Source organism: Pelophylax lessonae (genome assembly GCF_965119305.1).
Source record: "Pelophylax lessonae genome assembly, contig: HAP1_SCAFFOLD_191, whole genome shotgun sequence".
NCBI lineage: Eukaryota > Metazoa > Chordata > Amphibia > Anura > Ranidae > Pelophylax > Pelophylax lessonae.
This window is the reverse complement of record NW_028120118.1, coordinates 55461-61264: the sequence shown is the minus strand read 5'-3', so window position 1 is coordinate 61264 and position 5804 is coordinate 55461.

The window sequence follows — 5804 nt, the reverse complement described above, 5'->3', positions numbered from 1 at the left end:
AATCGCCGGAGAACTCGCCATGTCTCGGGATGCAGATCTGTGAACTGCGCCAACATGTATAGACAGACAAAGATTCTCTGCCCTGTGATTGGTCACAAATCACTTCTTTGTATCATTTTTCTGAGATCACTTTAATATATTACAGAGAGCGATGAATATAATTTATAGGTATCGAGGTGATAAATGCACCACCCCAGTGTTCTGACCCCGCCCATGAGAAGAAAACAGCCAATAGAAACTCTGCTGCTGCAATAAATATTGAAGGACAAATGAAGGACCGGAAATGAAAGGCGGACTCTACCGGTCCACTTGCTTTTAGTTTTAGGATAAGGGACGAATGAAATGTAATCTCTGGCTTTTGTTTGTGCCTGTGACCCCCACTGAAGGGAATTTTCCTCACTTCCTGTCCTTGTGACACCTGTATAAGAAATCGGGGGAGGTACAGCAATAATATCAGAAGACCGCACCCTCCTTCTCCATCCCCCCTCCCCTTTCTTTTTTTTTGTCACCATTGGAGAGATTTCTAATCACTTCCTGTCCTGCCAGGAAGTAAGGTGAAATGTCCCCATTAGGGACACCAACAGAAATCTGACAGAGGCTCCAATCGTTATGCAAAGGGGTGTCTTTATAAGAAATTTGCATAGCTGATCATCCAGAAATACTGCATTTAAAATTCAGTCTGTGTGAATGGATTGTAAGCTCTAACGATCACGGCCCTCCGATCCCTACTGTATTGTGATTATATTGTCTGCCCTCATGTTGTCAAGCAAATTGTTGGCACTATATGAATCCTGTATAATAATAATAATGTAGAAAAAATCGATTGTTCTCAGGCTATATTCTCTGCAGTTCGAATGTGTAAATGTAGAAAATACCACATTATAACCACTAGATGGAGCTAAAGAGCTTAGCTATTTCCTATGATATTCAGCACCATCTAGTGGCTATAATGTGGTATTTTCCCCATTCACACATTCGATCTGCAGAGAATGCAGCCTGAGAAGAACATTTGATTTGAAATTTTACGTGCAGTTTTAATGGACGGCTATGCAAATGTACATACAACATTCTCAGTATAATCGTCATGGCGTAGTCTGCCATCTTTCTCCTCTCAGGAATGTAAGGAGGGACGGGAGGGGGCATGAAGTCGTATTTCCTCCTGCGGGGTGTTTTTACTTCTGCTCTACAATTCAATAAAAATAAATTGCAGCCAACAAATCAGAGTGCGAGATAATAATTATTGTAATAATAATTGCAGACAGGAAGGGTTACATCGGGGGCAACGTGCATTTCCCAGAACCGCCTTTGAGTGGCGCTGTTCTACGTTTAGTGGGTGGAGACTCGTTTCCAGCTGTCGGCTCTTCTTAACCAAGCATATGATTGGATTCTGAATTATTCTGATGAACTGCCCTTCTGGGCGGAGACAAGACCTCTGCGACCTCCGGCTGTACTTGTAGCTCTCCACCAGCAGGGGAGCCAGCCACCATGGTGTATGGGGAGGACGCACGGTTCTTGGTACCCACTCCATTCCTCCACCCAATCTCTACCTTATAGCAGCTCTGGAGTTGTATGACTGACAACAGCCTGGCTAGAAGTGATGTCACAGCTCCGCCCCCATTTATAGTCCGGCCCAGCAATGTAAGTTGAGTGACAGTCAGGGCCGGCACTACCATGGGTCCCGCTGGGTCCATTGGCCCCAGGCGGCACCTGACGAGGGGCGGAAAATTGACTCCCAAGATCTTTTTTTCCAGCAGATTTGTGTTATCAGTTTGCGGTGGGGCATTTCCCCATCTCATACTGCCGCCCATAGTGCAAACTGATCAGTATGAGGAGGCGGAGCATCTCCGGGAACGTCCCGCGATCGCGGGATCGTGGTGTGCGCGATGACGTCAGACATCGGCGCACTCCATCTCACGCAGGACAGGCTGGATTTTCTTGGGCGGGGGCTGCGGCAGACACAGGAGGACTGAGGACGGACAGCGGGTGTTTGGTGGACCAGTGGTAGTAAGTTATGGAAGAAGATAACTGTATATAACATATTTTCTAATGGATGTGGGGGCCTTTTGTTGGGCGTGATTTTTTTTCGGGGGGGGGGGAGCATTTCATTCTTGGTCCCAGGCAGCACAATATCTTGGCCCAGCCCTGGTGACATTGGACCCTTCCACATGCTACTGCATTCCATTCTGGAGCTCCTCCGCCATGTGCTCATCATATGCCTTGGGTTCCTCAGATCCTGGACTGTTCTGTCCCCGCCTCCTCCTGTGCGGGGGACGTCCTTTTCTCTGTTTTCACCATCTGTGTCCCATTGCAGAGATTTCCCTTTCACTTCCTGTCCCATAGCCATACAGGAAGTAGGAGGAAATCCCTGAAAAGTAAGGGAATTCTTTGGGGACCCCCCAGGTCACCAGAACTAGTTTCCTGATTGGAAGATTTCCCCTCTCTATTACTTTTCTGAGGACAACCATACATTTAGGATTTTCTTTTACTTTCAATGATAATGGTAAACAGGACACCTAGAGAGGGAGAATCTCCCTAATGGGGACACAGACAGCGATAAAAACTAACAGGGGTTCTAATTCATCTCCACTGTCTAAAACTACAAAAAAAAAGTTTTGCCTTTAGTTATACTTTAAGCTTGGGTATTGTCAGGGGCATTCTATGAGTTTGTGGACCAATCAGGGACCTCCCATTATTATAGTCTATTGATCCCTCAGCTGGTGTATACAGAGGAACCCGAAGGTTTCATCTTTTCCCTCCAGGAATATCACTTCTACTTTTCTCCTCTGATCAGACTTGCTGATGAACGGAGGCACAGATATCCAGCTAGATCCCTAAAATTCTAGCTTCACCCTCAAAGATCCTCCTAAAGTCCTAGAGATCTGGCTGCACCCCCAAAGATCCTACTTAACCTCCAGAAATCTGGCTGCTCCTGCAGGAATACGTCTACACCCCCAGAGATTCAGCTCCATCCCCAAAAAGATCCTACTAAAGCCCCAGAGATCTTGCTTCACCCCAAAACATCATGCTAAACCCCCAGAGATCTTGCTGCCCCTGCAGGGATTCCATCTACACCCCCAGAGATCTGGCTCCACCCTGAAAGATCCTGCTAAACCCCCAGAGATTCGGCTCCACCCCCAAGGAACCTGCTAAATCCCCAGAGATCTGGCCCCACCCCCAAAGACCCTGCTAAACCCCCAGGGATCCGGTTGCACCTGCAGGGATCCATCTACACCCCCAGAGACCCAGTTCTACCACCAAAGATCCTGCTAAACCCCCAGAGGTCCAGCTCCACCCCTACAGATCCTGCTAAACCCCCAGAGATCTGGCACCACCCTCAAAGATCCTGCTAAACTCCCAGGAATTCAGCTGCACCTGCAGGGATCCATCTACACCCCCAGAGATCCATCTCTACCCCAAAGATCCTGCCGAACCCCCAGAGATCCGTCTCCACACCCTATGATGCTGCTAAACCCCCAGAGATCTGGCTCCACCCCCAAATATCCTGCTAAATCCCCAGAGATCCAGCTGCACCTGCAGAGATCCATCTACCCTTCCCCCCCCCCCAGAGACCAAGCTCCACCCCAAAGATCCTGCAAAACCCCCAGAGATCCATCTGCACTTGCAGGGATCTGTCTACACCCCCCAGGGATCCGACTACACCTCCAAAGATCCTGCTAATCCCTCAGAGATCTGGCTCCACCCCAAAGATCCTGCTAAACCCCCAGAGATCTGGCTGCACCTGCAGGGATCCAGCTCCACTCCCAAAGATCCTGCTAAAGCCCCAGTGATCTGGCTCTACCCCTAAAGATCCTGCTAAACCCCAGATATCTGGCTGCACTTGCAGGAATCTGTCTACACCCCCAGAAATCTGGCTCCACCCCAAAGATCCTGCTAAACTCCCAGAGATCCAGCACCACCTCCAAAGATCCTGCTAAACCCCCAGAGATCCGGCTCTACCCCCTATGATCCTGCTATACCCCCAGAGATCTGGCTCCACCCCTAAGATCCTGCTAAACCCCCAGAGATCTGCCTGCACCTGCGGGGATCTGTCTACACCCCCAGAAATCTGGCTCCACCCCCAAAGATCCTGCTAAACTCCCAGAGATCCAGCACCAACTCCAAAGATCCTGCTAAACCCCCAGAGATCCGGTTCTACCCCCTATGATCCTGCTAAACCCCCAAAGATCTGGCTGGACCTGCAGGAATCCCTCTGCACTCCCAGAGATCCAGAGACACCCCTGTACTGGCACCCTACTTGTCTCTAGGATGGGAATACAATATATTGTGAGTCGGTGAACTGTCACCAGTCTGGAAATACGGTGGCCACTGTTGGTGGATTTTTCCATCATACGTGTTGTGTGAATTGGCCGAGATGGGGACAGGGTCCCTTAAAATGGAATCTGGAGCCTCTATTTCACTTGGGTGACTCTGATCAGTCTGCAAGTATGTTTTATACTCCTCGTGTCTGTCTATTGGGGGGGGGGGGGATCTATGGACATGGGATGGACATATCTCCTCGTTACATAAGGAGATCCAGCTTACTCTTCATAGTGCCGCTGAGTGATTGGGCTTTGGGGTGATCACAGACCTGAGCTCAGGATTGTCCAATCTGGTTCTTCATTGGATCAGAAGTATTCTTATGTCTGTAGGACCCCTGACCCAACTATATATATCCCAGCAGTATCGCCCCTCCCGCCCCTAACAGCCATCAGTCAAGCATTCCCGTCCTGTCTGCGTCCTGATCCATGACTGATGGTGGGAAAGGCTCCTCAGTGTGTGTCATCAGTCATTGTAGTTGCTTGAAGTACAATCACATGAAATAGGACTTTTGGGTCAATATTGCACCAATCATACAGAACATACATGGCACCAATCATACAGAATGTACATGGCACCAATCATACAGAACATACATGGCACCAATCATACAGAACATACATGGCACCAATCATACAGAACACACATGGCACCAATCATACAGAATGTACATGGCACCAATCATACAGAACATACATGGCACCAATCATACAGAATGTACATGGCACCAATCATACAGAACATACATGGCACCAATCATACAGAACACACATGGCACCAATCATACAGAATGTACATGGCACCAATCATACAGAACATACATGGCACCAATCATACAGAACATACATGGCACCAATCATATAGAACGTACATGGCACCAATCATACAGAACATACATGGCACCAATCATACAGAACGTACATGGCACCAATCATACAGAACGTACATGGCACCAATCATACAGAATGTACATGGCACCAATCATATAGAACGTACATGGCACCAATCATACAGAACGTACATGGCACCAATCATACAGAACATACATGGCACCAATCATACAGAACGTACATGGCACCAATCATACAGAACATACATGGCACCAATCATACAGAACACACATGGCACCAATCATACAGAATGTACATGGCACCAATCATACAGAACATACATGGCACCAATCATACAGAACATACATGGCACCAATCATACAGAACATACATGGCACCAATCATACAGAACGTACATGGCACCAATCATACAGAACATACATGGCACCAATCATACAGAACACACATGGCACCAATCATACAGAATGTACATGGCACCAATCATACAGAACATACATGGCACCAATCATACAGAACATACATGGCACCAATCATACAGAACGTACATGGCACCAATCATACAGAACGTACATGGCACCAATCATACAGAACGTACATGGCACCAATCATACAGAACGTACATGGCACCAATCATAC